Below are 10,423 nucleotides of genomic sequence, written 5' to 3' on the forward strand. Positions count from 1 at the left end.
TTTGAAACAAATTAAAAGACTAAGCAGCCAACATAAGACATGAAAGAACAACATAAGCTAAAATTACAAAAATTCTGAAATGAAGTGACATAACTCAATAAAGAATTAGAAATAAAAGAAAAACATCATTTTATACTATTAGACTCATGGTCATATCAGATTATTACAAAAGAATACAAGAGGGAATAAGGACAACATATAATACCCTAAGAGAAGTAGAAGGTGAAAAGAAGAATATTTATTTATTTATTTATTTATTATTTTTTTAATGTTTATTCATTTTTGAGAGACAGAGATAGACAGAGAATGAGCAGGGGAGGAGTAGAGAGAGAGGGAGACACAGAATCCGAAGCAGGCTCCAGGCTCTGAGCTGTCAACACAGAGCCCGATGCGGGGCTCGAACCCACGGACCGTGAGATCATGACCTGAGCCAAAGTCAGACGCTCAACCGACTGAGCCACCCAGGCACCCCAAAATAAGAAAGTATTTAAAAACCAGAAAAGAGGGGTGCCTGGGTGGTTTAGTCAGTTAAGCAGCTGAGTCTTAGTTTTGGCTTAGGTCATGATATTGATGTTCATGAGATCGAGCCCCACTTCGGGCTCTGTGTTGAGCATGGAGCCTGCTTGTTGAGATTCTCTCTCTCTCCCTCTCCCCCTCTTGTGCATATTGTCTCTCTCAAAATAAACAAAGAAACTTTTAAAAAATCAGAAAAGAAATGAAGAGATGAAAAAATTCAAGAGAAAGTGACAAATATTAACAATAAGAAACAAACAAACAAAAAGGATAATAGAAATCCTTGAAGAAGAAAATGAAAACAAAGAAATACTAAAAACTAGAACTCAAGAAAACTGGAATTAAAAATAGATGAAAATATGTATTGAACATGCCCATTATGCACCTGATATGATCAATGAGGCATATTCTAGTACAATTCTAGACTTTAAGGATGAAAAAACAGGGTACTTTGGATATCTAGTCAGACAGAATAAGTGATTTAGAAGGGAAATTAGATTGTCATCAGGCTTGTAACAGTGATACTTTATGCCAGAGAAAATGGAGTAACACGTTTAATACACTCAAAGAAAGAAATGTGAATGTTTTATATCCAGCTGAAATGACTTTCAGGTCTAAATTGTACATTATAAACATGTGGAATATTGTTTTCAAGAAATCTTCCTGAAGAATCTTCTAGATAGCAAGTTTAACACAATAACAGGATTTGAGACATGGACAAAATGACTGGGAATAAACAGTATATACTTACCTGAATAATTAAGGTTAAATAAGGGCTAAGAAGAAGAGAGCGTCTAATGGCTCTACGCTTTGAAAACTATACTATAATTATAAAAATATGAGAGGGAGGAATTAGGACAAAAATCCAAATAAGGGTAACTGTTTTTGGGGAATTTTATTGATGGGGTAGTATTGGTGTTTTTATCCTGGTTGTTGTGTAGGTAACATGAGATGAGGCATAGGAGTACTTCACAGGATACTCTATCATTCTCTAATCCTTGAGAACCAGAATTCTCTGTATTGAACAGTAAACACCCTATACCTTAAATTTTAATTGGAAATGTCAGAATGAACAAATGAGGTATTTTATCTTTAAATTTTTTTTTTCTATTTTCTAACTCTGTCCACTAAAAAAGCACAGAAAAATAACAAACCCAGTAGCAATGAGCATCTCTTGGTGCACAGATTGTGATCCTGAAATACCATTTCTCACTAAAAGAAACCAGGCATTTTTGGAGAATGGCTGATTTGGAGAGTGATCCTAAAACATCTTTTCACAGATGACAGCAAGGAAGCTACCAAAAACCATTTTCATTTGTCCAAAGGATCCAGGCACTAACTTGAATAGGCTTACACCAGACAAAGGGGACAATTTGTGCTTCAAAAAGATAATAATTGGAAGGGATAGAACCTGTCAAGTATGTTTAAATTTTTAAATCCATAATAATACAAAAAAAAAGGTCCCCTTTGAAGAATTGTAAGAAATAAGCTCATTTTCTGGAAAACTGATAAATAAAGGTATGGTATCAACCATGTACCCTCCCTTTCCTAGACAAACTGTAATGATGGGAAAACAAATCATAGATGAAGTGTCTCTTCATAGATTATTCCAACTCTTAAAATGAAGTGAAAACTTTGAAAATCATTATTTTACAGCCTTCGACGAATTAACGGATGCATTAATAGGCATTGAACATCCTCAAAAGAGGGACGGACAGACATTTTGTGCCTCAGGATGAACGAACGTACCACCATCTATCATCTCGATAACAATTGTTGAAATTGGGCTATGTGTAGGCAGAATAACAGCCCCAAAGATTCACCTTCTAATTCCCAGAACCTGTGAATGTGTAACCTTCATATGGTAAAAGGGACTTTGCAGTTGCCAATAAATTAAGGACATTGAGGTAGGGCAATAGGAATATGCTGAAAAGATAGAATGTTGCTGTCAGAGATAGGATACCTGAAATTAGGAGTATAAAGAATTGCAGTCATTGGTGCAGACGTTCTCTCTCAATCTGGCTTTCCTAAGAGGATTAAGCTTTAATACCTTAAGGTATCTAAAATATGTGATGCATTAACTTCTCTCCTATGAATCTAGAATAGTATTAGCGATGTACCATCCTTATGAAATTGAGAACATATTCTCTCAAATCATGCATAGCGTCTTGTGGATCACACGCGGGGCCTCTTTTGAGAAAGGCTGGGGGCGTGGCCACGGGAATAATTGTCCAAAGTAGAGGACAGAAGTATTTAAAAAGTTCAAGGAACAGAGGGACTAGGGAATGGATATAATCATCCATATGTTTATTGAATTCTCCAAGAATTAAGACAAGAATAGTATTGGAGCTGAAATTATTGAAAAAGGAGACCCAGGAGTAGGTAGATAACAACAAGAATGAACGGTAGAGTGTGGTGTGATTTTATGATGGAAATACAAAATGGGTTTTCAGGGAGAAGAGAAGGGATATAAGCAGAATGCAGTGACAAGGAGAAAGGAGATCTAGCATTCCCCTCCTGCAGACCCAGGGGCTCGAGAACTGTGGAAGCCACTACTTGAAGGGGTACAGGAGAGCAGGGTCCTGGGGGTGGGATGGGGAGAAAGTTAGCCCTTTTAGCCAGAGGGTGGAAAAAACATTCAGAAAATGGAGTAAATAGAGCATTTTGCTGATAACGGACCTGGATTTCCAGACAGCAGAGTGGAAGGCATCAAGAATTGAGCAAGGGTGAGAGAAGAAAGCAATGAAAACAGGTCCAGAGACTTACAGGGATTATAGTGTGGGCTATGAGGGGTGAGCTGGCAGTCAGGGGCTGTGGTGGCTGACACACACAGGAATAAAGGGTAAGATTATGTAAGTGGATTCAAGGCAATTAGTGAGGGGGAATATTGGGGAAGAGGGACAGGTGGCTTTTAAGAGCCCCCTTGATTTCAGGAAGGCCTACATGGTCTTAGATACAATGCAGGTAGCTAGCCTATGTAATTATAGTTTGAAATTTTGGAGAATCACACACCTTTTCAAGAATCTTCTGTAAATGATAGATCATGTCCTCAGAAAAATGTGGATAATTTCAAAATCATGAATAGAGTTTCAAGGTAGGGTTTTCAGACCTGAATACATCCACACGCCTGTCTCAGCCATTCTCATTTTACATCTGTGAATTCAAGTTAGGAAGAGATGATTTAGATTCTGCTTTTTTTCTGTGACATGATTAAATGACATATGCTAAATTTAAAGAGGGAATACTTTGTTATCTCTCCAGGGAAACTTATTTGCATTTGAACACAGATTTGCTAAAGACAGAAATTAATCCAAAACGCACTGTGTTGGGACAGGAAGACAGCTAAACTGACAGATGAGGAGGGTCCCTTAAAATCCACCAGGGGGGCAGCAGTCCACATAGCTCCTGCCAAGGCACAGCATCATCATTTTATGTATCTATTATTTTTTTAGAGAAGTGAGTGAATTTGGGTTTTTTTAAGTTTATTTATTTTCTTTTGAGACAGAGAGAAAATGAGCAGGGGAGGGGCAGAGAGAGAGAGTGGGGACAAAGAATCCAAAGCAAGCTCTGTGCAGACAGCAGAGAGCCCAATGTGGGGCTCCAAGTCACGAACCATGAGATCATGACCTGAGCAGAAGTTGGATACTTAACCAGCTGAGCCACCCAGGTGCCCCCATAGCATCATCATAGTGTTCGGGGGGGATGCTTTATAAGAACTCTTCAAAGCAGCAGAAACAAGCATAGGTTCTGCCCTGGAGAAGTGAAAAACTCAAGATCCAGGTGTCAGCCTGAATATGTACCTTCCAGTCTTGCCTCTGCCTTTGTCTCTCCATTATGATCTGGTTATTTAATCTCTCTGTTGGTTTAAAGACCTATAAAATAGGATAGTATCTACCTACAGGAAATTCAGGGAAAGTGATAACCTTGGAAATGTTGGTGTTAATTCCAATCAGGGTGGCTTATCCAAAAGCATCTGTTTTCTTTCCTAAATTCCTTGGTTGAGCACAAGAGCAGGGAGAACAAAGCCTCTAATGGGAAGAGAGTCACAGAAGATCGCTGGTGCCGGAAATCACATTCAACTGAGAGGAGTTGAAGAAAGAGCTTCTCTCCTGTGGGACTCACTTTAGCTGGGCTTGACAATTCAGAAGGTATACTCTTCATGGACAGCTAAGAGCCAGGAAAGGCTTTTCTCATGTTTTAAAGGCCAGTGTTGATGTAGCAATTTGTGAAATGAAATGTTATGTATAAATAAGAAATGGAGTAGTTCTGAGACGGAAGGAAGCTAGGGTAAGATATCTTAAAAAAACGCTAGCTTCTATTTCCTTGAAATTAAACTGGAATTCTGTATTTTAAGTGTTATTTGCACACTTTAGAATCAAAGCAAAAGATTCAAAATGCTTTTCCTAAAATGGAATGTGAAATTTAGTCAGATGCTCAATTAATATTTGGATTACTTGCATTAAAAATTATAACAACTACTCACACTAATTTTGCTCTTTTAACATCAAATTAGATCACATTTTAATTCTATAAACTCCAAACAGATGAATTCAAACTTCTTTGGATAACTCACCTAATTTTTTAAATGACACGATTGATACTTGTTTTCTAATTTGGAATTTGCATTTCTTCTTAAGCGTCAAGGTTGGAGAGGCCTTTTATTTGTCAGAATGATAAACTTTGTATGCAAAAGGTTACAAAGGAAGAGGCAAATTGGTGGATTGACATTTTAATCTAATTTAACACAAACATAATTGCAGGTATAAAAATCTGAAATGGAAATAAATTAGAATTATGCTCCTGCCATTTTGTATTGTCTTTCCGTGTGGGGAAAAACATTAAAAATTAATCCATTGACTTGAAAGAGCAGATATAATTGGGCTTGGAAGCCAACAAATGAAGAGCAAAGATTTGAGAGTTATCTGTATGTGTTTTTACTAACCTGTCTAGATGCAGGCTTTCCAATTCTTGCATTCTAGTTGATTTGGCATAATAAACACAACAAACCAAAACCTTTTGTCTTCCTCTTTCTGGGTTTTGTTCTTTAATTGGATTTCTTTGTTTTTCAAAAGGCTCATACTTCACATAGATGGAGTTTGTTGCCCTTTGCCACCAACAATCTGTCATGTAGATTCCAGCTCAACCTAGGAAATTTGTCATAGAGGGCACCGGGGGATTGCTGCTGAATGGTTATCCCTTCCGTTGACATCTGAGCCTCTTTTTAGGAGGGAGGGATTTTTATTTCAAGGTCAGAGAACATAGATTTCCTCAAATCAAATTTTCAAAAAGCCAGGAAACTCACTCTCTAGTAAAGAAAAAAATTCTTAATTTTTCTTATGAGGTAGGTGCATTATCTTCATTTAAGAGCTTGAAGCTCTTTAAAAAGCTAATAGTGAACTAGAAATGGCAGAGCTGAGATTCTAACCTTGGTGTATTAGACTTGAATAATCAGTTAAACAATGTAATAAACTGCCCAATATCTATTATCTAGCCTTTGTATCAACCATGTATATATGCACACCATTATACAAATCATCTACATTCCATACACACCATATATGATATATATTTTATATTGTATAGTCATATGCATAACCAAGATGAACATTAAAAATTAACAACAGCACAAAAAACAGTTGCAATTTTTCCACATTAGCCAACTGGATTTAAAACGGAAGCCATGCAATTTTACCGTAAGGCTGTATTTTCTGGGCATTATTTTGACTCTAGCTTGTACATGGCGTGGGGCTGAACAGAGCAGAGAGATGGCAGAGTGGAGACAGAGGCAAGGTACCAATAGGAGTGGGAAGAGCAATGGAAGCAGCCCCACAGAGTAGCTTTGGGAGTATTGAGCACTCTTTCCTGGGCACTCAGGTGCCAGCTCCCATAAAGGAGTAGGAGTCATGGCCGGGGGACACAGTATGCTTAATATCCTGGTTTACATCTTGACACCCTGTTAAGCTGAATCAACTCTAGCCAACTTGGTACTTCACGTGAAGATTGGCTCACTTTCTTATTAAATTCCTATGGTCTCCATGAATTCCCTAGCTTCCCAGTAATAATTTGCATTCACCAGTCCCTGAATATGGTGTGTAGATAGGAGGGAGCTCTGAGAGGCTCACTGCATGGCCTCCTTGCTTCCTGGCACCACGCAGGCTTGCTAGCCTGGTGCCGCAGTGACCTCTCAATGGATGACCTTGCCCATAAATGCAGAAGGAGAACAACTCTCCCTCTTACAATATCATCTAGTGGATAATCTGCAGTGCCTGGAGTCAGGCTGCCTGGACTCGAATCCCAGCTCTGACATAGAGTGACTGTGACTTTGAGCAAGTTACAAAAAAGGCTGTGTCTCAATTTCCTTATCTGTAAAACAATGGGGGAAATAACAGACCCTACTTCCTAAGTTGTCATGAGAATGAGATGAGAAAATACACGGAGAGCCCTTGCTTGGAAGACTGTCTAATGCATAATAAGCCCTCAAAATACATCCCTGATTAATATGTGCAAACTTTAGAGACCGTTCCCTCTAAAACTCACAATATCCTCTACTTTGTCTGGTAGCATGAAGAATCTCACATCCTCTTAAGTAAATTCCAGATGCTATTTTCCAAAAAATACAAGAATCTTGGCAAAATCGTCATATCACTGCCAAATAAAATACGTATTATCTCTCCACTTAAAATATTTAGTGTCTGCTGGAACGGCCATAATTAAGATGAGCAAATGGTTCTCTGTATTACTTACCCTGACGTGGTCGGGACAACATAACAACTGTGACTCTATAAGCCAAGTACACATTGGGACACATGTTAGCTTAAAAAAAAATCATCTTTGCACATATCATTTCTCATTGTATCACCCAAATGACAATCATAATACTTTTCAGCTCCTACAAAGTAGAAGAACAATATTCAAAGTTTGTAATTTAGTTGGGTAGGAAAGGCATGCATGAGTGAGAAGGTAAATAGTAATACAACAGTTGAACAGATGTTAGATCTCAAGAAATATTTAGTGAGCGCCTATCTGAAACACATAACTTATAGGAACTATGGGTGACACACAATACAGAAAAAATAAATAGCAGAATCTGTGCTCCAAGAACTGAGACTGGTGAAGAGTACAAACATGTGTATGAATACTTCTAATTTAAGAGAAACTCTGGTGAGTGCTAAAACATAAACAACTGCTAAATGCAAGGGAAGCAATGGGAGCAATAAGGTTCTTGAGGACAAGAGAAGGATGTGTCAAAGAGAGAGGGGTGTTTGAGAAAGACGAACAAATTCAAACAAGGGCACGGAAACAGGGATACCCAGGGCAGGTCTGGACTTTCTATGAGGGAAAGGCGTGGGGGGAAATAATATTAAAGTTAGGTGCGACTGGGTGGCTCAGTAGGTTGGGCGTCCGATTTCGGCTCAGGTCATGATCTCGCAGTCCATGAGTTCGAGCCCTGTGTCGGGCTCTGTGCTGGCAGCTTGGAGCCTGGAGCCTACTTTGGATTCTGTGTCTCCCTCCCTCTTTCTCTCTCTCTACCCCTCCCCCACTCACACTCTGTGTCTGTCTCTCAAAAATGAATAAACGTTAAAAAAAAATTAAAAATAGATTGAGCTGCCCCATCAATGGCAGTATGCAGCAGGCTGAGGAGGCTGACATGACTCAGAATGAAGTAGGAAATCATTGATTTTTTAATTTAATTTTTGAGAGAGAGAGAGAGAGAGAGCTTGTGTGCTGCATGCAGGAGAGGAGCAGAGGGAAAGGGAGAATCTTAAGCGGACCCCATGCTCAGTGTCAAACCCAACTCAGGGCTCGATCTCACAACCGTGAGATCATGACCTGAGCTAAAATCAAGAGTCAGACGCTTAACTAACTTAACCACCCAGTCGCCCCAGTGGGTATTTTTAGTAAGAACAGGGCATAATCACCATGTCTGTGGAAGTGTAGCTCAAGTACATGGTGTAGCAGAGAAGACAAATATGAGTCAGAACATTTGAGTTGTGGCCTTGGTTGGAATATTCTTGTGACCATGGCTCCAATCTCTCTAAACCTCAAAATGGGATAATAATCCCTGCCTTCCCCTCAGGGTTCTTGTGAACATGAACTCGGAATGAAATAGGGTACGGGGGTTGTAAGGGTCACCTGGTGGTGGGAGAGACTACAGGCAGAGGGACCCCTGAGGACCATATTTACCAAATCCAGACGAGCAGTGAGGAGCCGGGCTGAGACAAGCAGAATAACATAGTTGCTTGTCTTCTCCTATTCTCAGATAATGCATTCGTTCATTGTGCTTTTGTATTTACCCAGTCTTAGAGTTTTCTATTTGGAAGGTGTTAACATTACCTCAAGAATAGCCTGTTTGTATCACTATCCACCACTTTCTCATGTCTTCGTGAGCAACCGTGACCTGAAAACAGATACCACTCAAATAGTTTTATGCTTACGTTCCCCTCCTGCACGTCCATTAGAAATCAGATGAGTATTTTCACTTTACTAAAAATGAGAATAAGCATGATTAAATTTTATCATATTGTGCAACAGTGTTATTTGAATTTTTTACCCTGAATCTCTCTATAAAGAATATATGTATATACATATATACATATATACATATATAAATAGGTGTATATATAAAATGTATATACATATGTATGTATAGAAACTATATATGCACTGGTGTTTTTATATATTCTACTTTTTTATATTGCCTAAATTTTGGACTCAGTTTCTTTGGACTCCCCTTCTATCAGCTGGGCATTGTCTACTTCCTATTAGGATGCACAGAGGTCTTCCGGCACCTCTGTTTTCTCTCTCCTTTAGCAGCTCCTGGGCCCTGCCACAGGCCTTTATTAATGGTCCTTCACAGGGGAATTCATCTCTAGTGGCAAGCTCTGGATCTCACACACAATGCCGGTCTGTGCTTCTTGCATATGCTAACAAACAAGCTCTTTCTTCCCAGTGGAATCTGTCACAGAAACATACATCTCTTCAGCGTAAATAGGAAGCTGGCTTTGTAAGCTGAGGCTGTGGATTTCTAGGTGCCTGTTTATTTTAGAGCGATCCTATTGTTACTCCAAAAGGCCAGGGCTTGTCTTGTATCACCTGACTAATTGGAGAACAATCCACCCAGTGCAATTTTAGGCAGCCTGCCTCAGGGCTTCGGAACATCCTGTAAAGAGCATCTGAGGGTGGCTTCTTGCACCTCCTGGGGAGAAAAGAAACACTCTGGACTTCTTTCTCCTAGAAAATGTGCAAAAATACGATTCATCAGGCTTCTGACAACTTAAATCAACAAAGGTGTTAAGCCTTTTAAAATGTAGGGTTCGAAAATATTAATAGATGCCATCCGCAGAGACACAGCCTTCATTTTCCAATCTCTGTGCATTGCTTTATTACAGTGTAAATTGGCAGCTGCTTATTACCATTTTATTTCTCAGATCACATGCAAGTTGGAAGCTAATTATTATGTGAGATCCTGGGGTCTGGGGAGAGGAAGTCTGGCATACAACCCCCATGCAATTTGCATCCCCACCCTTGACCCCACTCATTTCTTTATCTGGCCCCATTTAATCTCCCATGTCTGCGCAGGGAAACTCACAGGGAAACAGGCCTGTGCACATATGGAAGCAAATCAGAAATGGTTTGCTTCAGACCCTCAGACCCTTCTCTGGAAGCAATAAAAACTTGGGCCAGGAGAGGTGGAGAGGTTGTCTGAATTTTGGTCCAAGGTCTTAGGTTGGGAAAGCTATGTCTGTCTGTACTACATCATCCCCCAGTTGTGTGGTGGAGCGAGGAAGAAGTGTGTCTGTACTTGGAATGTACCAATCAATACTTTCTTCAACACATACTTTCTTCATCAACGTCAACTACAAAACCCATCTCTTTCTAGTCTCAAAAACTGACCATAAGGTTTTGTCAT

The 10,423-nt window shown here is 39.4% G+C and overlaps 1 non-coding gene across 1 annotated transcript; it reads right to left on the reverse strand.

Moving 5' to 3' along the window:
• Positions 1-382: 382 nt before the first annotated feature.
• Positions 383-467, reverse strand: TRNAQ-UUG. The gene has a single exon. It is a non-coding gene; the product is annotated as a tRNA-Gln (tRNA).
• Positions 468-10,423: the final 9,956 nt, after the last annotated feature.

The sequence above is a fragment of the Prionailurus bengalensis genome, chromosome A1, assembly GCF_016509475.1.
Source record: "Prionailurus bengalensis isolate Pbe53 chromosome A1, Fcat_Pben_1.1_paternal_pri, whole genome shotgun sequence".
In the NCBI taxonomy this organism is placed as follows: Eukaryota; Metazoa; Chordata; class Mammalia; order Carnivora; family Felidae; genus Prionailurus; species Prionailurus bengalensis.